The following is a 24,599-nucleotide window of genomic DNA, read 5'->3' as shown; positions in this document are numbered from 1 at the left end:
ACACGTGTACTGTTATCCAGTGCTTTCTTCTCGTCAGTGTTTACCGTATGATACTTTCAGCGCCAATTCTGCGAAGAACCTGCTCATCCCTTACCTTACCAGTCAAGCTAATTCTTCAATATTCTTCTGTTGCACCACATCTCAGACTCTTCGGTTCTCTTCTCTTCCGGGTTTCCCACAGTCACCGAGCGAGGTGGCGCAGTGGTTAGACACTGCACTCGCATTCGGGAGGACGACGGTTCAATCCCGCGTCCGGCCATCCTGATTTAGGTTTTCCGTGATTTCCCTAAATCATTCCAGGCAAATGCCGGGATGGTTCCTCTGAAAGGGCGCGGCCGACTTCCTTCCCCACCCTTCCCTGATCCGATGAGACCGATGACCACGCTGTATGGTCTCCTTCCCCAAACAACCAACCTTTCCCACAGTCCATAGCGCACTACCATACAACGTTGTGCTCCAAACGTACATTCTCTGAAATTTCTTCCTCAAATTAAGGACTATGTTTGATTCTAGTGGACTACTGTTGTCCTGGGATGCCCTTTTTGCCGAGCTAGTCAACTTTTTATGTCTTCCTTGATTTGTCCTCATGGATTATTTTGCACCCAAGGTAGAGAGTTCCTTAACTGCGTGATCACCTTATTAATGTTAAGTTTCTCGCTATTCTCATTTTTGCTACCTCTAATTGCTTTCGCCTTTCTTCGGTCCACTCCCAATCCATATTCTGTACCCATTAGACTGTAAATCCCCTTCAACAGATTCTGTAGTACTTCTTCATCTCGACTAAGGATAGCAATGCCACGTTTAAAATATTTTAAATTGTCGAGCGAGACGTTGAAAACTGATCCGTAGCTAATTTTCAATTTTTTCAATGTCGTTCCTATTGTGATACGGCGGTCGTCGACCTGGAGGGCCTTGACTTCTCTTGTGATCCCTTTTTCTAGTAGAGAGATGGGCTTCCCCTTCGTTCTTCGTCATTTACAATTGTTTGGCCACTCTGGACCCGCCTGTGACATCTAAACATAGCGTCATTTGATTGTGCATTGTTACTATCGACTTCCTCTAACTCAGCACGGTTGTTTAATTGTTGTTCTCTTTCAAATTCAGTTCGCACGATAATCCAAATTATCAATGGACGGCACAGTTATGTTGTGGCTATTCTACTGGCGTACTTGGTATGCTAGTGCGAGGAGTTCGGTATGAACCGTGACTGCAGATATGTAGGTGCAAACAAACTAAAAATTAATTACGCAACTATTTTTTTCGGGGTGATAATTGAAAATACATGAATGCCCCGTACGGGTCTTTTTCGTGGTGCTTGAGGACCTGGGATCCATGTAATGAGTGACAGTGCCTGTTCACGCAGCATTGCTGAGGTGCAGCTGCAACATGAAGAGACCAAGAGTCTCGAGCTGCAGGATCGATCCCCGAACTATAATCGATTACACATGCGTGAGATGCTCTGCGTCGAGGGTGGCAATCCTAACACCGTTACACACGAACTATTGTAGGTCTTCGGAGAGAGAGAGCCGCTGGGCGGAATTCATATCAGTGCGTCATGTGTCGGAATGTTGCCAGGGCACCTTCTAGTGCACACAGTACTGCCGTTTTTCATATAGTTCCATGCAGGTCGAAGATCTTTCGAGCTTGAACGTATCTTAGTTGCGCGGCGAGAGATATGTACCGAGGTATTGGTAGAGTCCCCACTTTCTTGTCCCAGTCGTCTATTCGTGGCGAGTCTACTGCAGCGTCCCTGACGTGTTAATACTTTACTAACTCTCGCCTGTTGGGAGTGATCGCTTTTACGTACGAATGTGTTCGTATTGCGAATATGGACAACCATCAGCTGCATGATGGAATGACGATACTGAAAATTTGTGCCTGACCTGGACTCGAGCCTGGATTTCCAGCTTATCGCAAGCGGTCGTCTTAGCAGTAGGCTATTCGTGCACACTTCACGATCAGATTTCCATATGTCGTCAACTATATGTCTAAGACCTGCACTCGTACATTTATTATGTGTATTCCCGTACAGGGGAGACATTTTAATTGAAAGTCGCTTGCCGTTGTCGGCAGACAAATCCGATATTGCCGTCTCTGTGTTGTTTAGAAGTACGATGCAATGTTCGTTCGGACATGCATGCATAGTGATGACATTTGGAAGTTTGGATCTGGCTGTGGATCATGGTCAGAAGCCTGATGGTAAAACGACCCCTCGCAATAAGCAGGAAATACGAGTGCGAGTCTAGGTCCGGCACCGATTTTCACTGTCGTCATTACATTATACATGGTTGTCCACATTAACTACAAATACATTTCATGTATTTCATAACGGCTGTACTTGTACTTCTGAACAACACAGGCACTGCAATACTGAAGTTGGTGTGACGTCATAAGCGAGTGACTGCGTGTGAGACCGCTCTCTAAGTTTTTCATATATTTTTAGGTTTCAGATACATATTTTAACGGGTTTTGTGATAATATTTACTATATAAGTGACGTATTAGTGGTTTCTTCATTCACCTCTGCCTTTCTTGTGTTGTGACCTGATATTTGTGAGTGTTTCGTATCGAGCAACTTAACCTCTTGCCTGTGTTTACATTCCGCGTTGACCAGTTGCAGCTGTAGCGGCGAATCGAAAGCTAAGTACTAATTAATTGTTTGTGTATAGTGGTTTATTTAGGAACTTTAGTAGTCTTCAACCGGTGTTCTTGGTGTTTTCTGGTGAAATAATTTCAGAAGAACCTTTTGGGAACTGTTTTCAGCTTCGTTACTGTGTCATCAGACGTTTGATTCTCTTTCTGTATTAGTCTTTTGTTATATTCACATTTGTTGTTTATTAATACTGTTAATAATAGTAGTTACTTCCCTTGTAGAGTAAGTTTGTGATTATTGTAGTCGGGTTTTTAATATCTTCTTATTGTAGAAGCGGAACTTATAAAAAGTAAAATTTTACCATGAGTGAGAAGTGTGGGCTTTGTCGTAGGTTCGTGAGTAGTGGATTGCGGTGTGAGACTTGTTCGAAGTATTTCCACTGGTGGGGAATGCAGTGGGGAAGCCAGTGGGCATTCTGGTGAGATCCTCTCCTGGAACTGCACGTTATGTAGCAAGAGTAAGTTGATAGAGGAGCAGGAGCGTAAGATCTGTGCCCTTCAGGTGCAGTTGAAAAACGCACAGGAGGAGCTAGATAGGATGAGGAGGGAGAAGGTGGTTGGGGAATGGGAGCTGGCTGTTGGCAAGAGATCTGCTAGGAGAAGAAGATTTTCAGATAGTTTTACTATTGGTGTTTACAACAGATATGACCAACTGTCAGAGTCTAGTGGAGAGGAATCTCTAGTAGTTGTAGATATAGGAAGTATGCAGCAGACCTCAGTAGTTACTGTGCCTAGAACAGTTGCAAAGTCGAAGAGGAAGAAGAAGGTTCTGCTGTTAGGTAGTTCTCATGGCAGAGGTGTAGGCCAGCAGTTGCAGGAAGTGCTGGGGATTGAGTACCAGGTCACCAGCATTGTGAAGCCTAATGCAGGGTTGGCTCAGGTGACTGTTAACATAGGGGGGTTATGTAGGGATTTTACTAAAGAGGATCAGGTAGTGATTGTGGGTGGGGCTGGAAATAGTATTGATAGGGATGGGGAGTATAACATAGATGGTGACCTGGAAAAGATAGCCACTCAGACTGGCAACACGAATGTGCATTTCGTGGAACTGTTTCAGCGTCACGATCAGCCTCATCTTAATACAGCCGTCAGGCGTAATAACATGAGACTTGGGGGTGCGCTGATGACAGAAAGCATGGGTCACATTTCAGTGGTGTCGGTGGAGTCTATCAGCAGGACGGGTTTCACTAGACATGGCCTGCTCCTCAACAGGTATGGGAAGAGGAGGTTGGCAAAGCTTATAGGTGACAGCATAGGTGGGGTTGGTGGGATCACTCATGGGAAAATTTCTGCAGTAGTGGGTGTTACAGCTGCACCTTTTTTAGATTGAAGTCAGCTGATAGGTATTCCTGCTTAAGGGAAGTCTCTCTAACAAGGGAATCACTTTTGACAAAGCTTAGGTATCCGAGTAATGAGGGAATTAGTATATTTCATCAAAATATACAAGGTATTAGAGATAAAGTTAGTGAACTGCTTATAGATGTTGACTCTGAAATTATTGGTATATCTGAACACTTCTTAAATAAGGAGATAATTCAGAGGCTTCCTTTACCAGGATACAGGTTGGCTGGCAGCTTTTCGAGGAGCTCTTTGCGGTGTGTGGTGGGGGGGGGGGGGTAGCCATGTATGTGAAAAACGGCATCCCATTTGAGTCAATTGATGTTTCAAAGTACTGCACTGAAAAAGTGTTCGAATGTTGTGCAAGTGTGGTTAAATTTAACGGAGCTAAACTTCTAACTGTTGCTATTTATAGATCCCCAGACTCCGACTTCACAACATTTTTGCTAAAGCTAGAGGAGGTTCTTGGTTCACTTTATAGGAAATACAAAAAGTTAGTTATATGTGGTGACCTCAATATTAATTGTATAAGTGATTGTGCAAGGAAGAGGATGCTGGTAGACCTCTTTAATTCATATAATCTTATGCAAACCGTATTCTTTCGAACGAGAGTGCAAGGGAACAGTAGAACAACCATAGACAACATTTTTGTTCATTCCTCATTACTAGAAGGGCATTCTGTTAGCAAAAAGGTGAATGGCCTTTCGGGTCATGATGCACAAATTTTAACTTTAAAAGATTTTTGTGCTGCAACACGTGTTAAATATAGTCATCAGCTGTTCAGGAAAGCTGATCCAGTTGCTGTAGAGACCTTTGTAAACCTTATAAAGGAACAAGAGTGGCAAGATGTTTATAGCGCTGATACAGTAGACGATAAATATAATGCTTTTCTCAAGACTTTTCTCATGCTCTTTGAAAGTTGCTTTCCGTTAGAACGTTTAAAACAGGGTACTAGCACAAACAGGTGGCTGACTAGAGGGATAAGAATATCTTGTAGAACAAAGTGGCAATTATATCAAAACGTTAGAAACAGTCAAAATCTAAATGCAGCAGCCCATTACAAACAGTATTGTAAGGTGCTTAAAAATGTTATTAGGAAGGCAAAAAGTATGTGGTATGCAGATAGAATAGCTAAGTCTCAGGATACAATTAAAACCATATGGTCAGTCGTAAAGGAAGTTGCTGGTCTGCAGAGTCAGGTCGAGGATATAGAATCAGTGCGTAGTGGGAATGTCCGTGTTACTGATAAGTTGCATATATGTACAGTATTTAATAATCACTTTCTGAATATAGCAGGTGAACTAAATAGCAACCTAGTCCCAACAGGGAATCATATAGCGCTCTTAGAAAAAAGTGTTCCGAGACTGTTACCTGAAATGCTCCTCCATGATACTGACAAGAGGGAGATTGAGTTAATAATTAAATCACTAAAGACCAAGAACTCTCATGGATATGACGGGGTATCTATCAGGATACTGAAGTATTGTTCTATGTATGTTAGCCCAGTTCTCAGCCATATCTGTAACTTTTCCTTTAGGAGTGGTTGGTTTCCTGACCGATTAAAGTACTCGGTAGTGAAGCCACTTTATAAAAAGGGAGACATTGATAATGTTGACAATTTTAGACCTATTTCTATGCCATCGGTGTTTGCTAAAGTTATCGAGAAGGTTGTATATACAAGGTTACTGGAGCATTTAAATTCACATAATTTGCTGTCAAATGTTCAGTTTGGTTTTAGAAATGGTTTAACAACTGAAAATGCTATATTCTCTTTTCTCTGTGAGGTTTTGGACGGATTAAATAAAAGGTTGCGAACGCTAGGTGTTTTCTTTGATTTAACGAGGGCTTTGGACTGTGCTGACCACAAAATATTACTGCAGAAGTTGGACCATTATGGAGTAAGGGGAGTAGCTTACAATTGGTTCGCCTCTTACTTTAAGAACAGAAAGCAGAGGGTAATTCTCCGCAATATTGAGAGTGGTAGTGATGTTCAGTCCCAATGGGGCACTGTTAAGTGGGGCGTTCCCCAAGGGTCGGTGCTGGGTCACTGCTGTTTCTTATTTATATAATTGATATGCCTTCTAGTATTACAGGTGATTCAAAAATATTTCTGTTTGCTGATGACACCAGCTTGATAGTGAAGGATCTTGTGTGTAATATTGAAACAGTAACAAATAATGAAGTTCATGAAATAAGTTCGTGGCTTGTGGAAAATAATTTGATGCTAAATCACAGTAATACTCAGTTTTTACAGTTTCTAACTCACAATTCAACAAGAACCGATATTTTGATCAGACAGAATAGGCATGTTATAAGCGAGACGGAACAGTTCAAGTTCCTAGGCGTTTGGATAGATAGTAAGCTGTTGTGGAAAGCCCATGTCCAGGATCTTGTTCAGAAGCTAAATGCTGCTTTATTTACCATTAGAACAATATCTGAAATAAGTGACAATTCAACACGAAAAGTAGTCTACTTCGCATATTTTCATACGCTTATGTCGTATGGTATTATTTTTTGGGGTAATTCTTCTGATTCAAAAAGGGTATTTTTGTCTCAAAAACGGGCTGTTCGAGCTATATGTGGTGAAAGTTCGAGAACCTCTTGTCGACCCTTATTCAAAAATCTGGGAATTCTGACATTGCCCTCACAGTATATATTTTTTTTAATGTCGTTTGTTGTTGGCAATATTAGCCTATTTCCAAGAGTTAGCAGCTTTCACTCAGTTAATACTAGGCAGAAATCAAATCTGCATGTAGAATGCACTTCCATGACTCTTGTGCAGAAAGGAGTGCAGTATTCTGCTGCATCCATTTTCAATAAGCTACCACAAGAACTCAAAAATCTTAGCAGTAGCCCAAACTCTTTTAAGTCTAAACTGAAGAGTTTCCTCATGGCTCACTCCTTCTATTCTGTCGAGGAGCTCCTGGAAGAGCTAAAAAATTAAACAAATTCCAGTGTTACATTGTTGATTTTCTTCATTTAAACTTACGACTTGTCACCTGAATATGTTTTTCTATATTTCATTTTATCTGTTTCTAATATAGTGTTATAATTTCATGTATTGACTCGTTCCATGACCATGGAGACTTCTCCTTAATTTGGTCCCACGGAACAATAAATAAATAAATAAATAAACCAACGCCGCAATCGCAGGTGTCGTGAGAGCTAGCTGCTATGTAGACTGGCAGTCAACCCCTCAAGGTGAAGTTAGGAAGTATTTATTTGTTACATAAATTCGACATACAATAACAAAATTAAGGAACGAGCACACACAATACTGTTTGTTAATGACAAAAGCAAAATTCATAGAGAATTTTTTTCACAAAGACAGTATGGTAAGCTCTTCACACTGCTGAGAACTGAAAGAATATGAAAAGTGTCGTCCCAGAAACTTAAAATCAAGAGTTGTTTGCTGTAGAGAACACATACATAGCAAAAAGTGCAATAATGTTTAGAAGACAGTAAATAGCGCCTTTTTTACCGTGTTATTTTTGCTTTGTTTTCTTTCTATGTGCCAAAGAACACAGAACTATTTTTTCTCGTTGAACGGACCTTACTTTTTCACTATTAAAGCAAATTTCATAGAGAAACATTTATCTGCTTACGTGAAGGCTTTTCTTTATCCGTATATTGCAAAACCTAAATACATTTTTCCTTTGAGACGTTTGGTTGCTTGACTTACAGTAGTAGGAAAATATTAAATCCTGATGCAGCATCTGGGGTGCGTCAGGAAAATAAGCAGACGATAAAATAAAGACTAAGAAGAAAGGCATAGAATCCGTTTCTGCTGCATGACGGAGCTCGGCGTGAAAGTTTAACTTCCGATGTGGGCAGGCACATCACAATCCCTTGTTTCTACCGACGCGCAGTCTGCAGCAAACTTACGAATTTGGCACAGCAATTAATTGATGATTGACGTCACTAACCCTCCGGCGACGTGGCTGCTGGCTTATTTACACACACGCACGTGACGCGCACCCACCACAAGTAGTCGATTTTGACCAGAAAGTCGTTCACTTAAAACGAGCTCAGATAGTTCAAGATGTCAGCAGCGCTTCAGGAATCTCTACCTGCATTTTCCTGTGACAGACAGTGAATAATGAAAAATAAATAATGATTTATTTTGTCACGAACACACTTTCAAGCATCGTCACTAGTGGAAGTTATTGTATCAAAAAATTTTCGATGCAATTAACACGAAACTTTCGTTCCTTTTTTAAATTTATAGTTATTGGGTTGGTGCGATTTCCCATAAGTTTAATAAAAACAACAGACACAATAATAGAGACTTTAGTCATCAATAATAAATTATGTTCATAATTTACAACAGTTTGCCAACATTTTCAATTCCGCGACTGCATAAATCACGTCGTTTTGAGGCGAAGGACTCGTCGAGCCATTTTCGGTGCGCATTTTCATCCGGAAGGGAAGTTCCTTCAAGTTTGTTCGACAGAGAGAGGAATAGGGAAAATCTAAGGGCGCAAAGTAATGTTCAAGTGAATCAGGTGGATGCGGAGTGATTTACCAAACCAGCTCCTGTGTAGCGCTTTCAGTCAGTCTAGCAGAATGCGGCGGGGCGTTATGGTGGAGTAGCGTCACTTCACTCAGTCTTTCTGACCTTTGTTTTTGAATTGTGTCTGCAAGACATCTCAGTTATTGACAGTAAATGTCAGTAGTGATGATTACACCTCGGGAAGCAATTCACAGTACACCACATCGCCACTAATCCACCAAATGCATAACATTATCTTTTGTGGATGCACGCAGGTCGTTCTGCGGGGAGTTGCTGCTTTGTTTGGGCTAACCATTCCCTTCTTTTCCTTATGTTAAGTGAAAGACATAATTTCTCGTCACCGGTAACAATGCAGGATAGGAACGGTCAGTGTTGTTTACGAGCCAATTGATGATGAGCATGCAACCCTATTTCTGAATCTTCCACATTGCATTCAAATGTCACACGATTGTGGAATGATCACAGTTCTCGAGTACACTGACGTGGATCAGTGTGGAATAATGGGTTTAAACGATCTTCATCAAACCCTCTAAGATTTTCCTGAACTTGGAGAGTCACTCATATCAAAACGATCCTCCTTGAAACGAGAAAACCATTTTCTTCCTGTGCTGTGTCCGATGACATTATCCGCATATACGGTGGAAAAATTTGTGGCTGTCTCTACTGCCGTCACCCCTCTATTGAAGTGAAACGGAAGAACATGTCGGAAATGTACCGGTTTCTCCGTTTGGCATTCTATTTTTTGGCGCCCGCACCTCCATTTGCTACCTCCAGATGATAAAATGACAATATGTCAACTCAAATAGCAATACTGAACTACAAATAAAAAATGAAAGTCGGTAAATAAAGCCATAGCAACCGGAATACCAACATGAAAAACGAAAAAGGCTACGAACTTACGTACCAACTTTATAAAACCCAGCCGAGACTGAAATACGGGCAGTAATTTGTTTATTGCGTGCAAAAGATGTGACACCTGTCGAAATTGAAAGTAGGTCATTTATGGAGAAAATGCTAAGAGCGATGGAATAGTTACAAAGATGGGTATAACATTTAAAGATGGCCATAGTAATGTCGGTAATGAAGTATCAAATGGCCGACCGTCCCGTCATCACAGAAGACTATTTGCAGATAGCTGGTACGACAATTAAAGGAAATAGATGGTTTACGATTTCCTCTTTATCTAATGGATTTTCACAAGTTTCTTCATTAGGCTGTCAGTGCCACAACAACGATGAAGTCAAAACGGCAGTTCAGCAGTGACCTGCAATTCAGGCGGCCAATTTTTGTGGTAATGGAATACAGAAGTTGGCTGTTCGTTATGACAAATAAGTTAATAACTGTTTAAAGTAGACTAAATTCTAGCCTTTCACGCAATTATAAAATGGAATTAAAATTCAGTTGTGTTTGTTTAATACTAAAACAGTGCTTTGTCAAAAAAAATTGGAAATTTGTGGTAAGGTCTTATGGGACCAAACTGCTGAGGTCATCGGTCCCTAAGCTTACACACTGTTGAATTAAACTAACTTACGCTAAGGACGTCACACACACCCATGCCCGAGGGAGGACTCGAACCTCCGACGTGAACAGCCGCGCAGACCGTGACAAGACGCCCAAGACCGCGCGGCCACCCCGCGCGGCTGTTAAAAAGAACGTGCCTTGTTTTATGCACAGTAATTAAACCGGAAAAACAAGAAAAGAAGACAGAGTGTTTGGGCATTGGTGTTATAAAAGGATGTTGAAAAGTAGGTGGACTGATACAATAACAAATGTGGAGAATCTGCACGGAGAGGAATATGTGGAATACATTGACAAGAAGAAGAGACGGGATTACATGACATGTGTTAAGACGTCAAGGAATAACTTTCATCGTACTTGAGGTAAACGAGGAGGGAGCTGTAGAGGGTAAAAACTGAAGGGGAAGACAGAGATTGGAATATGTCTGACAAATAATTGAGGCTGCTGAGTGTAAGTACTACTTTGAGACGAAGAGGTTGCCACAAGAGAGGAATTCAGTGAGGATTCTGTACAAAATCGGCATCTGTGTATACGGTTCATCCATCCTAGGAACCGAGAATCTCAACGATATCGATATTGGCAAGATATTGGACCCGGGAATTCCAAGAGAGTATCAAATTCTCTGCAATAGTTTCTCAGACTAGCCCGGACCTACGAGTACAATAAGAAACGAGCAGGGGATTTCAGTTGATATATGTAGAGAGAGAAGATTTACTAAAACATTTTTTAATGTACTTACTAGTACATGACTACAGCTTAAATTTTACCTTTGCGTGCAGTAAAATTTGTCTGTTATCCTTTAGACGGATGATGTATCCAATGTATGCTCAAATGGCAAAAGATAATTTAAATGTGATATAATTAATATTTCACAAGTTTCAGATTTTTTGATTCATTTGTACTGTGAAATCTTGTCCTTGACGACTTTTAAAAATGGTTCAAATGGCTCTGAGCACTATGCGACTTAACTTCTGAGGTCATCAGTCGCCTAGAACTTAGAACTAATTAAACCTAACTAACCTAAGGACATCACACACATCCATGCCCGAGGCAGGATTCGAACCTGCGACGTGGCGGTCACTCGGTTCCAGACTGCAGCGCCTAGAACCGCACGGCCACTCCGGCCGGCGACGAATTGTATAATTACAGGTCAACGGGTAGTATAATATAGTTTCTGATGACTCAGTTTACGTGTGTCAAAATATGAGACATATATGACCGAATCTTTTGATTGCACTGGCTTAAGAGCATCAATTTTTTACACCGCCAAGGGACCATGGGTCTTAATATGTGACATAGGTTTGAAGTTTATGTATCTACTCGTTTCTGATAAAAAGTTTTCTTAACAGTCGGACAGACATACGGAGAACCCTTATAAGGGTTCTGTTTTTGCAGACAGAGCACGAAATCCTAAAAATCTGGAAACTTGTGGAAGATGAATACTCTGGCTTCATGCGGACATTTTTTGCAATGTACTGATAAACCATTAGATTCTCTGTGAGATAAACAGCGATTGAAATCACCATATATGGTGCAACAGCCTTTTAAGTGTAAGAATGCAGGACATCTTGTTGGGGGACTACGAGTACTGTACTGGGAGAATACGGGACGCCTTAATTCTGGACTACTCGTGCTACACTGGCATGGCTGAAAAGCTAATATGCTCCTCGTGCTACACTGGCATGGCTGAAAAGCTAATATGCTCAGAGTGTTTTTCCTAAATCGACACTGTTGTCGCTATATTTACAGGCAGACTAAATTGACCTTCACTGTATTTTTATGATTTTATCGTCATTGGTGGTATCCCTGGCAACCATTTGTTCAAAGATGAGAGTTTGGTAATCGTCGAACCTGTTTCTGCAGCGGAATGATCGAAGTCCTTGTTACTTGATTGTACGATTCAGTGCCTCACACACGTTAAGTGCTTAACTGACCGACACTAAAGCGGCATGTTATCGTTAGGGAAAGTTTTGTAGCGTTTAAAAGCCCTCGATAAAAGTTTCGATACATCGTTACCATGCTTTATACGCAACACAATTGGTAAGGCTCGTGTGTGGAGCGCAGTCGCCCTTTGAAAGACTTTTTCACTTAGCCGTGAATACATATTCGGCATTTTCGCAATAATAGTCCTACGAAATTAGGAGTCATGGAGCGCTGCGAGTAGGTGGCCCAAAATCAGAATCGCTTACGTAACGGGAGGCCTGAGGCAAGTTTTCACTTCACGAATGTGGCTAATCTTAATCGTCTGTCAGGAACGTGGCACACATAACGCGGCTTTGTCGTCGTTCTCGTGGGTAATTGCTTTTGATTTGCGACTGCCGCGAATTTTAGTCGCTGTTGTTTTTATAATTGGCAGTCGGTTAACCCGTTAATAGAAACTTTTTAATAAGGAGAGGATTCTCGTTATTATCGACCTAAAGCGATGATAAGGACATGCTCAGTTATTCGCATAACGGTCGCAAACTTTCTGCACTACTTTTATATCACAAGTTAAACTATGTTTGTAGTATACTGAAATATTGTGAACAAAGTAGACCATAGTTTGCAGTACAAGTTTTATTGCATAGCTCGCATAATAACGATTAATTGTCACAACTGAATGACTTATCACATTCAGAGAAGCTAAATAAAAGTAATGAAGTTATTGCAGTCCTGAAGATATCTCAACAACTCATTTTTGTTGTTGCTGGGTAAGATACGTAAATTATCATCCATCTTTTCTGTAGGTAATGTACAGCTGCTGTAGTTCAGAGCTTAGAACTAATAGAGTGGATTCCCAGTACATTACGCTGTGTTTGTGTGTCCGACAATGTACTCTTTACTACTCATTATAATAGGTGTTATTTTAACAGAGAAACGGCGCCATTAATGTGCAAGACCATGAAATGGGCTCAAATTCAAGATTGGTAAGAACCGCTAGATATTAATTTATTACGATATTTCTCTTTTCTCGTGATTCATCGTTTTTACTGGTGCGATTCCTCCCTCCGACTCTTCCTACCTCATACTAATCTCCTCCCCTTCATATTTGCTACTCGTATTCTTCGATAATACGTGTTACACATTTTAAGTTTGCTTTGCCACAGCTCCTTCATCCCCTCCAAAGCTCTTTCCAGGGCCAAATTTGCTCGTTCTGGACAACGAACAAGGTGTTGCACTATCCGTCACTTTGTATGGTAAAAGTTTTCCAAATATGTCTGTCCACCAAAATTCCCTTGAGTACATCTTCATTTCATTTTTTTATTGTCCTTTCGTAGCCCAACGTTTCATGTACTTAATACGCTATGCAGAAGGACGAATTAACAGAATTTAAGGCTTTTTTCTTCTTTAAGCTTCAAATGTCAGTCGACGGCGTGATCGGTAAATTGGCTGCTGTTAGTTTTGTAGGGAAATCACAGAACATGACGTTGGACTAGTATTTGATGCCGGAACTTCTAGTTATGAGATAAATGTTGTATTGTGCCTTGAAGGCTCTAGTTGTTAATGATGAATATTTGTCCTGGACTTACAACGACTCAGATAAGTGAAAGCAGCAATAATTCAAATTCGCTATTATCGTATTACATTGATAAGGTGACGAGATACGATATGCTGCAGAGACTCTGGGGTCTAATAGAGCTGCACCAACAGTTCAGTAATAAAGCACTAGTCCAGTCTAGATGTGCTACAGTGTATTGTGTTTTTGTGAAGTAACAAGCATTTGTGGGATATATATATATATATATATATATATATATATATATATATATATATATATATATGTATGTGTGTGTGTGTGTGTGTGTGTGTGTGTGTGTGTGTGTGTGTAACATGACATGAGGTTCAATGTAAAATGAACACTGTTCATAACAAAACTATATTTTAAGATCTGAAGATGACAGAAAAGTATGTCGAAATCGGTTGTCTTAAAAAAAATATTTATACGATATAGGCTGTTGAATGTTTTTAGAAAATAAAATATGCAGCACAACAAATGCAAACCTTGGACAATTCAGTGTAACCGAATGGAACTATTCTAAGTATATCATGTTTCACCTTTCAAGCAACTGTGTTCCACTCTGTCAGAAAACTGACCGCTAAAAACTATTGTAAAAACAAACTCGTTGTCTGATTATTACAATCATCTTTACACAATTTATCTTTTAATATAAATTTTACTCTGTTAAGTGATTAAATACTGAAAATGATAAGGAAATTGTAAAATCTATAACTTCTGAGTGAAAGCCATCTGAACTGATAACTACTTATTCTCAACTGAACAATGAAACGAACTAACCCAAGACAGAGTCCACTAAAACCTTCCGTTGTTCAAATAGACAATTACGCACAAATAAGCAAAGCAGCAACAACTGTACCTTGACTTCTTCACTTTCGAAATTACTCTTTACCAAATAATATTTCAGAATTCATCAACCTCTGTAATTTTCTCTCTGTGCTCTGCAAGTTATTTTCATCTGCTCTGTAGTATAGCAAACGCCCGATTCTCTCGAAAGGTTCTCTTAGAATGCCGCCACGATAGCAATACTACTGACAATAAAACATCACATTGCTTGTAATCAGAACCTCTGTGGCGTAACATGTCGACTATCGAAGACTTACCGTTCCAAAACTGTTTAACGTACAAATATGAAATATGACACATCCAATGAAAATATAAAGCTCACTTCACTTTCATTTAATACCAAAAATTAATTAGAAATCTTACAACTTTAATTTGTTTATTTAAATCTTGCTTCTCAATATGACAGACGGATGGAAATGATGGCAGAATGTTGTCCAACTTCCACCTTTTAGGGACGACTGAAAAACACATCAGCATATTTCCATGTGAGCATTATTGGTAGTTACAATATATGAATTAGTAGTCATCACTTTTGGCAGCGTTCCACTTACTGTGGACATCTTTTGGTTCAGAAGTTGTGCAGACATTTCCTTTCCACATTAGCCGGTAGAAAATGTTTGCAGAGCAGAGGAGTGATTAAGCGTCCCAGTCTCTATTATCAGGATAGTGAATTGTGACCTGCTCCAATTCTGTTGATGCGAAAAATTTTTCAAGGGAGTCAACGGAAGAGAGTGACAAGAGGCAATGGAGGCATTTTTAGGGCACAGAAATATCTGGCTCTAACCCCAGCCAGACGTAGTTTTTTTGTGATTTTCTTAAACCACTTCGGGTATCGGTTAGGATATGGCATTTTATGTGTGTAACTTCTGTCTGGGATAATATACTCATGTTTAATGAATTGAGCCTTCAGAAATTGTCATTAAAAATAACACCGCGAAATGGACAGTAAATGAGAATATGACCGACGCCGGATAAGAATTAAATGAAAGAATTATATAAATTTGGGCAAATCTGTTGAACGCGATACAGAAATGACACGGAAATGCTTACGTTAGTTTTGGAATATCTCACCACTTACTTTTCAAAATTAACGTTACACGAATGTTTAGCGGTAAGTGCAATACGTGAATTGGGAGAAAAGAAACTACGACCGAAGAGAATCGGAAAGATTTAGTTAACGAAATGTGGAAACGATTATCAGTGACTGTGAGATCCCTCGTCAAAGATACAAAGCTGATAACTGAGCTGCAATCGTCCCCGAGCTGTTCTTGCATGGGAATTTCAAAAACATTTTAACGGTTGGTAATAAATTTTTCTGCTGTTCCTGTAGAAATGCTATATGTCTTCTGCAATAATGCGGGCATCAAACGCTGCTCAAGACTGTAACTGTAAATGCAAAAGCGAGCGAGGTGGCGCGCCATTAAGATACTTGTGTTCATATTAGACAGATCGGGGTTCAAACAGTCATGCAACTGTCGTGGTTTAGGATCTTCTCTGTCTCTCTCTTTTTTTTTCATGACGCAAGAAGGGTTTCGGCATGCTTTCAGCAAGAAGGCAACGATTCCATGCCCCATCCTTCTCAAACAGAGCTAGAACTCCATTGTTAGTGCCTTCAGTGTCAACGAAATATGGACTTAAAGTTTCCCTCCCAATTCATTTCTTCTATTCCCTTATTCGAGGAAAGTAAACAGCTCAATAAAAGTTTTCCAGCACCTGCATAACTGCGAACATGCGTTCTTCAACTGAGGGGAGCAAGGAACGAAAACATGACTCTTATTAAAGTAATAAAATTATAAACAGCCGACCAGTTCCAATGGATAAAGAAATTCTTTACCTAGGTCTCGACAAATATAAATTTGTCTCCTTCAGAAGGTAGCAATTGCAGTGCTGCAAGATCCATGAGCTATTTTATATTTACGTGACAAACCCTAATTCTAGGGCTATATTTTATTTTTGACACATGGATCTATGCCGACAATTGTAAAAACGGCGATGGTACATTAGTTCTCACTAATGTAAAATTGCTAGCTTCTGAAGAAGACAAATTTATGTTTGTCGAAACCTAGGTAAAGAATTTCTTTATCTATTGCAACTGGTCGGCTGTTTATAATTTTATTACGTGAAACCGTTGCTGTTGTGCAGCTACGTTTAAAATATCTTATTAAAGTAGAAAACTTACTCTAGTGTGAAGTAAAAACTAAACTAAAACCAAATTCGTCCCGAACAGGCCATGAAGGTCCAACGGTACCGACCGGCCGCCGTCTCATCCTCAGACCATAGGCGTCACTGGATGCGGATATGGAGGGGCATGTGGTCAGCACACCGCTCTCCCGGCTGTATGTCAGTTTCCTAGATCGGAGCCGCTACTTCTCAGTCAGGTAGCTCCTCAGTTGGCCTCACAAGGGCTGAGTGCATCCCGCTTACCAACAGCGCTCGACCGACCGGGTGGTCATCCATCCAAGTGCTAGCCCGGCCCGACAGTGCTTAACTTCGGTGATCTGACGGGAACCGATGTTACCACTGCGGCAAGGCCGTTGGCCGAAGTAAAAACAAAACAATAATCGAAATAAAGGCAGTCTTTCTAACGTGCCTTTCTTTGCACTCCTTTGAGATAAACATATGCTGCTGGATTAGGGATTGGAAAAACTGATCGGTTAAAACCGATACCGATATTTTAGTTCTGAAAAACAGAAATATAAATTAACCAATAGCAGCAGTGCTAAAATTTTTCGTTTTTAAATACATTTTTTTTAAAAAAAAAGAGTAATTATTACTCATAAAGTTTGCATTGTTTTAAAATGCAGCTTTATTTTATAAAATGAAAAAAGCGATCACTGCTATTTTAATGACAATACCGACAGATACGAGCAACAAACTTATGGTGTAAGAATTGGTACAACGTTGCTGAGGGTATAATATCCTTGTCGCCGTGTGTCGTGTCTTATGGTATACGTGCACGTACAGTGTACACGTATGGTAGTTTCTCGCTGTCGTCGCTGGACATCCGTTGTATTGCAAAATGACACTAACCATAGTTTGGAAATGCTTTTACCAAGTGACGTAGCAGTGAAGTACATTGCTTCACTTGCTTTAAAACATTAGGAATTTGTCTGCCATTTCTATGAAATAATAGAAGAGGAAGTAAACTATGATAACACTAATAAACAAAAAATTTAACAACAATTCTTTGATAGTATACAATAAAAATAGAAACTAGCTGACCTGCTGTCTGTGTCCACATACCGTGCCTTTATCTGCCTGTAGCCCTTGAAAATGGACAAAGTAACGCGAAAAACAGAGTTCTTCAACCTCAGTTTTCACCCTTTAGCACAGACCATTCGTAATGCCCAAATAGTGGTATGATCCCCGATTACAACATGATTTTTGAGCAGAGTTTCAAAAAGAATTAGAATGAGTGGGAGAATACTCATGATTTTTTTTAGCTTTCAACCACTTCTCACTTTTCGACAAAAGCAGCAAAAGGTGGACGGACTAAGTTTTCTTTTATTTGCCTATTTACTTTGATATTTCGATTTTACTTATCTTCAAGCTGAGAGAGTCAATTTTTTCAGTCTTCGTTCGCTTTCTACGTTTTTACAGGAAATAATAGGAATAAAAAACCTAGAATTGGTTATTTCAGAAACCGACTTTTATTACCTAATGCTAAAGCTGCCTTTGGCTGAGTCAGAAGTTCAGTATGCAGCAATAAAAATTTTTGATCATTTGTCCAGTAACATAATATGTCTGACAGGGGGCGTAACAAGTTTTAAATCTGATCAAAAATCATTTCTCCTGGACGACTCCTATTCCATTGACGAATTTATCCTTAGAACTGGTAGCCAGTGTATAGAAAAGAAACCTTGTTTTTAAGTGAAGTTGCGTGAGTGAGAATAAAATGATGATGTGTTCATTAATGTTAACAATAATCACGTATATATCCTACAAACTCACTCGTTCCACGTCATTTCAATAAAAGAATCGTTCAAATGATCTGTGGAACATGTAACTAACTAAGAGCCATGTTGAAGTGGCGTGAAAAAACTGGATATAAACGAAAACCTGCTGTTTCATCGATAACCACCATCCCTATGCTGGATAACATTTAATACAGCGTTGCTTCACCCCATCCAATGGAACATGATAGGTAGTTCGCACAGTAGAGGTGTGGGCCAGCAGTTGCAGGAAGTGTTGAGGAGTGAGTACCAGGTCACCAGCATTGTGCAGCCTAGTGCAGGGTTGACTCAGGTGACTCACAGCACAGGGCAATTATGTAGGAATTTTACGAAGGAGGATCAGGTAGTGATAGTGGGTGGAGCAGGTTGGTTCAAATGGATCTGAGCACTATGGGACTTAACATCTATGGTCATCAGTCCCCTAGAACTTAGAACTACTTAAACCTAACTAACCTAAGGACATCACACAACACCCAGCCATCACGAGGCAGAGAAAATCCCTGACCCCGCCGGGAATCGAATCCGGGCGTGGGAAGCGGGAACGCTGCCGCACGACCACGAGATGCGGGCGGTGGAGCAGGGAACAGTCTTGATAGGGACGGGGAGTATGATGTAGGTGGTGATCTGGTAAAGATAGCTACTCAAACTGGTGGCACTAATGTGCATTTCGTGCAACTGTTTCAGCGTCATTATCGGCCTCATCTTGATGTGGCTGTTAGGCGCTTCAACATGGGGCTGGAGAGGGCACTGGTAGCTGAGGGCATGGGTCACATTTCAGTAGTGCAAGTTGGGTCTATCGGTAGATCGGGTTTCACTAGGCATGGCCTACACCTCAATAGGTGTGGAAAGGGGAGGCTGGCAGAGCTTACAGGTGATAGTGTAGTGGGTGGTGGTGGGATCACTCATGGAAAAGTTCCTGTAGTTGTTGGTGTTAGAGCTGCATCTTTTTTAGACTGAAGTCAGCTGATAGGTATCCCTGCTTAAAGGAAGTCCCTCTAACTAAGGGCTCACCTTCAGAGGACGTAATGTTACCAAGTAGCGAGGGAATTAGCATATTTCATCAAAATATAAGAGGTATTAGAGATAAAGTTACTGGAATGCTTAAAGATGTTGTCTCTGAAATTATTTATATATCGGAGCACCACTTAAATAACTTGACAATTTAGAGGCTTCCTTTACCAGGATACAAATTAGGTGGCTGCTTTTGAAGGAGTTCCTTGCGTGGTGGGGGAGTGGCTATGTATTCGAGTCCGTAGATGTATCACGGCTCTCCTCTGAATAGATATTTGAATGTTGTGCAGGGGCAGTTGAATTTAGTGAAACTAAACTTCAGAGCATTTCTGCTCAAGCTAGAGAGGGTTCTTGATTCACTTTGTAGGAAGTACCAGAAATTAGTTATATGTGGTGACTTCAATAAAAATTTTGTATACGATGATGCAAGAAAAAGGATGTGGATAGATCCCCTAAATTCATATGGTCTGATACAGACTGTGTTTTTTCCAACTAAGGTGCACCCATAGACAATATTTTCATTCATTCTTCATTGCTAGATGGGCATTCTGTTAGTAAAAGGGTGAATGGCCTTCCAGATCACGAAGCACAAATTTTAACAGTAAAAGGCTTTTGTACTCTAACGAATGTCACATATAATTACAAACTATATAGGAAAGTTAATCCAACAACAGTAGAGAGTTTTTTACACCTTGTCAAGGAACAGGAGCGGCAGGATGTTTATAGAGCCGATAACATAAATGATAAAATAATGCTTTCCTTAACACATTTCGCATGCTCTTTGAGAGTTGCTTTCCATTAGAACATTCTAAACGGCGTACTTGCAGTAATAGGAAGCCTGGGTGGCTGACTAGTGGGATAAGGATATCATGTAGAACAAAGTGAGAATTATATCAAAATGTTAGAAGTAGTCACAATCAAGCTACAGAAGCCCATTAAAAACAGTATTGTAAGGTGCTTAAAAATGTTATTAGTATGTGGTATGCAAATAGAATAGCTAATTCACAGGATAAAATTAAAACTATATGGTCAGTTGTGAAGGAAGTGTCTGGTCAGCAGCACAAGGTTAACGATATAAAGTCAGTTCGTAGTAAAAATATTTCTGTTTCTGATAAATCAGATATATGTACAGTATTTAACAATCATTTTCTGAGCATTGCTGGTGAATTAAATAAAAATTAAGTTTCTACAGGGAATCATATAACTTTCTTGGCAAATGCCTTTCCGAGATTTGTGTCTTGAAATACTCCTCTGTGATACGGGCGAGGGGGAGATTGAGTCAATAATTAAATCACTGAAGACTAAGGACTCTCATGGTTATGGTGGAGTGCCTAGCCGAACATTATTAAGTACTGTGCTGCACATGTTAGCCCTGTATAGAGCCATATTTGTAATTTTTCCCTTCAGGAATGGTCAGTTTCCTGAACGATTAAAGTACTCAGTAGTAAAGCCGCTTTATAAAAAATGAGAAAGGGATACTGTAGACAATTTTAGTTCTATTTCTATGCCATAAGTGTTTGCTAAAGGATGTAAGGATAATTGATCATTTTATATCACGATTTGCTATCAAATGTACAGTTCGGCTTTAGAAGTCGTTTAACAACTGAAAATGCAATCTTCTCTTTTCTCTGTATGGTACCGGATGGGTTAAACAAAAGGTTTCGAACGCTAGGCATATTTTTTGATTTAACTAAGGCGTTTGATAGTGTTGATCACAAAATATTGCTCCAGAAGTTGGACCATTACGGAACACAGGGTGTAGCTCACAATTGGTTCACCTCTACTTAAGCAACAGAAAGCAAAAGGTTATTATTCACAATTTTGAGAATGGCTGTGACGTGGGGTCTGAGTGGGATACAGTCAAGTGGGGGGGGGGGGGGGGGGCGGGGTGTCCCAGGGATCAGTGCTGGGGTCACTCCTATTTCTTACTTATATAAATGATATGTCCTCCAGTATTACGAGAAAGACTAAAATATTTCTGTTTTCTGATAATACTAGCTTGGTACTAAAGGATAATGTATGCAACATTGGCTCGGTTTCAAATAGTGCAGTTCATGCCTTGTAGAAAATAAACTAACGCTAAGTCCCAGTAAGACTCAGTTTTTACAGTTCCTAACACACATCTCAACAAAACCTGACGTTTTAATTTCACAGAATGGGTATATGATTAGTGAAACTGAACAGTTCATATTTCTAGGTGTTCAGATAGATAGTAAACTGTCATGGAAAATGCTCGTTTAGGATCTTGTTCAAAGACTTAATGATGCCATTTTTACTATTCGAACGGTATCTGAAGTGAATGATCAAATGTTCAAATGTGTGTGAAATCTTATGGGACTTAACTGCTAAGGTCATCAGTCCCTAAGCTTACACACTACTTAACGTAAATTATCCTAAGACAAACACACACACCCATGCCCGAGGGAGGACTCGAACCTCCGCCGGGACCAGCCGCACAGTCCATGACTGCAGCGCCTTAGACCGCTCGGCAGTGAGTGATCGTTCGACACGAAAATTAGTCTACTTTGCTTATTTTCATTCGCTTACGTCGTATGGTATTAGATTTTGGGGTAACTCTTCGCATTGTAAAAGGATATTTTTGGCTCAGAAATGGTCAGTTGGGGCAATAAGTGGTGTAAGTTCACGAACCTCTTCCTGACCCCTGCTCACGAGTGTGGGTGTTTTGGTTTGGTCTCTCGATATATATATTCCTTACCGTCATTTCTTGTTAACAGTATATATTATTCCCAAGAAGAAGCAACGTTCACTCAGTTAATACTCGGCAGAAAGGAAACCTGCATTTGTACCGGACTTACTTAATTCTTGTGCAGAAAGGTGTGCAGTATACTGCTGCAACCATTTTCAATAAGCAACCACTCGAATTCAAAAATCTTAGTAATTCACTCGCGTTCAAATCGAAACTGAAGAGTTTCATCATGGGTCACTCCTTCAATTCTGTCGAGGAGTTCCTTGAAAAATTAAGCTGATTCTTGCTGTATTGTTGACTGCGTTTACTTAAACTTATGGATTGACTTTTTTCGGGTTCATAAACATTTTATGTTTATCTGTTATTACTTTTATGTTGTAATTTCATGTACTGACACGTTCCATGACGTTGGAGATTTGCTCCTAAATTTGGTCCTAAGGAACGTGACGTGTAAATAAATAAATAATCAACCTCAGGAGGGTGGGCCGAGTCTGTGCTGCTTAGGCCTACCCCACTCTCCGATTCCGGCCCCACTGACGTCGGTTACTGTGACGACGTAGTGTAAATTTCAACTGGTTCCAAGAATGCTGAACTGGGTCCAAGCCAGCGGTCACCTCAGGCCGTCCTATGCGGTTCTTTCCTGCCTCCTCGAGTGAAAAATATTTGCATGAGGTGGGCGTTACGTGCTAGTGCTTAATCGTCTTGAAAGACGAACCCATCGCCGTATTGTTGAGTGTAGGGCTGGACGATGTGTTGGGGATCCTGTCCTGATACTGCGGAGCCCTCAAATTGCCCTCGATAGCGCTGAGAGTGCCCGACATCCGTATGCGATACCGGCCGAAACGTGACTAACCCACTTCCCCACTGAACCTGTGGGAATGCTTCTTGAGACGGCAATTGGCACCTGACCTACTCCACACTCTTCTGCTACGATCATCTGAAGTCAGACAAGTGCTATACTCGTCTGTGAACCTAGCGCAATTGATTCAGGTTCCATTCGAGATCCACTTCTTCACACAACTGTGCGGGCGGGAGTAGACGTATTCTGCTGTTCCTGATGGACACACCACATTGACTGCATGGAGATTTTTGCTTATTGTCTGGGCCGACAAAGCCTGTTTGGAGGCAACGCGAAGTTCTTTTGCACTCTTCAGCATACATACGAGCCAGCTGTTAAGAGTTCTACGGGCTTGTTTTGTCGGACGCGAGTAACCACTATGAAGTAATTCTTGTTATATTCCAGGTCTAGCGTTAGCAGTTGAATGATCGATTTCATATAGATCGATCCGGCAGGAAACTTCCCGTTTCGAGAACCCTAAATTGACAGTGCGCACTCGGTTTAAGATTCTATTGGTCCTTCGACACCTGTTGACAGATTGGACTCACAAGAGTATTATCCCGTTCATATTTGGAGAGATAGTGCGCTTTACTCAGGGCCGGATCGAGATCATTTTTTTCACACAAGCGACACTTATAACTTGGCGCCCTCCCTCCTCCCTCCTCTCCTCTCTCCTCCTGCCCCACACCCCACCCGTCCGTCAGATGTTACTTGCCTTTCCTTGGGCTCTTGCGCTAAGACTTCCAAAAATTAACTATAGTAGCTGTTTCACTTACAAAATAAATGTTACGTAGAGGTTGCTTTGTAACAGAAATAAATATATCGATTTTATTCCAATGCTAAATATTAAAAGAAGGAACAATTTCTTTCTGTTTAAAGTAATGTCTGAAATTTTAAAAGGTTCTTTTGAATGATGAAGAACTAGACCTGTTGTGTTATGCTGACTTCATAAAAATCTGTTATCTATTAAAATGAGTAAAAAGTCATTTTAATTGAATCAACTGTGGGTTATTGGTCAAACATTGTAAATTACCTAAACAAACACTGTTTTTTGCCTTGTTTCACACATTTTATTATGGTTACTGCACAGCCTATGTTTCGAATTATAAGCTCATGTTCAAGTATCAGTAATGTACTCGAAAATGGGCTTATGACCCGAAACCTGGGTTGTGCAGTAACCGTAATAAAATTTGTGGAACAAGGCAAAAACAATGTTTGTTTAGTTAATGAGTAAAAAAATAAAAATATAAAATTTCTTTTTTTTTTGTTTCATAATGGAACTTTTTAGTTTTATTACTTACAAATAATTTCACTTTCCATCGGAAAAGTGACACAGAAATACGAAAATATCATGTTCATTCTATATTGACGGATTAAAGATAAAGCGGGTAAGTTGTAAGGTTTGGTTCGAAAGTCCTGTCATCCCCTTTTTTTTCGTCATGGTGCGTATTTATTTATTTCGAACATGTCACAGCGGATACGTTACGTTTCGACTTATTTAGTGGCCCAGAACATCAATTGCGGCACAAAATGATGCGGCGCCAGGTCCTTGTGAAATTTTCCGAAGAATAGGCAATGGGGTTTTCTTGACTGCCTCCCTAAGAGCTTGTTTCAGTTCGTCACTCCTCGTGCTGCTCAATTATTCCCCACAGGGAATTGCCGCATAATGTCAGAGATGCACTTTTCCTCTGCCTGTCCACGTATGGGGTAACACTTCATCCAAGAATT

The 24,599-nt window shown here is 40.3% G+C and overlaps 1 protein-coding gene and 1 pseudogene across 1 annotated transcript in view; one reads left to right on the top strand and one right to left on the bottom strand.

Moving 5' to 3' along the window:
• The window catches only part of LOC124775385 (beta-1,3-glucan-binding protein-like), a 308,989-nt gene that overhangs the window by 22,017 nt on the left and 262,373 nt on the right, over window positions 1–24,599 (top strand). The gene's annotated exons all lie outside the window — the stretch shown is intronic.
• LOC124726278 lies at window positions 16,784–16,901 on the bottom strand (annotated as a pseudogene).

This window comes from Schistocerca piceifrons, chromosome 1 (assembly GCF_021461385.2).
Source record: "Schistocerca piceifrons isolate TAMUIC-IGC-003096 chromosome 1, iqSchPice1.1, whole genome shotgun sequence".
In the NCBI taxonomy this organism is placed as follows: Eukaryota; Metazoa; Arthropoda; class Insecta; order Orthoptera; family Acrididae; genus Schistocerca; species Schistocerca piceifrons.
The sequence above is the reverse complement of the archived record's forward strand: the minus strand, read 5'-3'. Positions and strand labels throughout refer to the sequence as shown.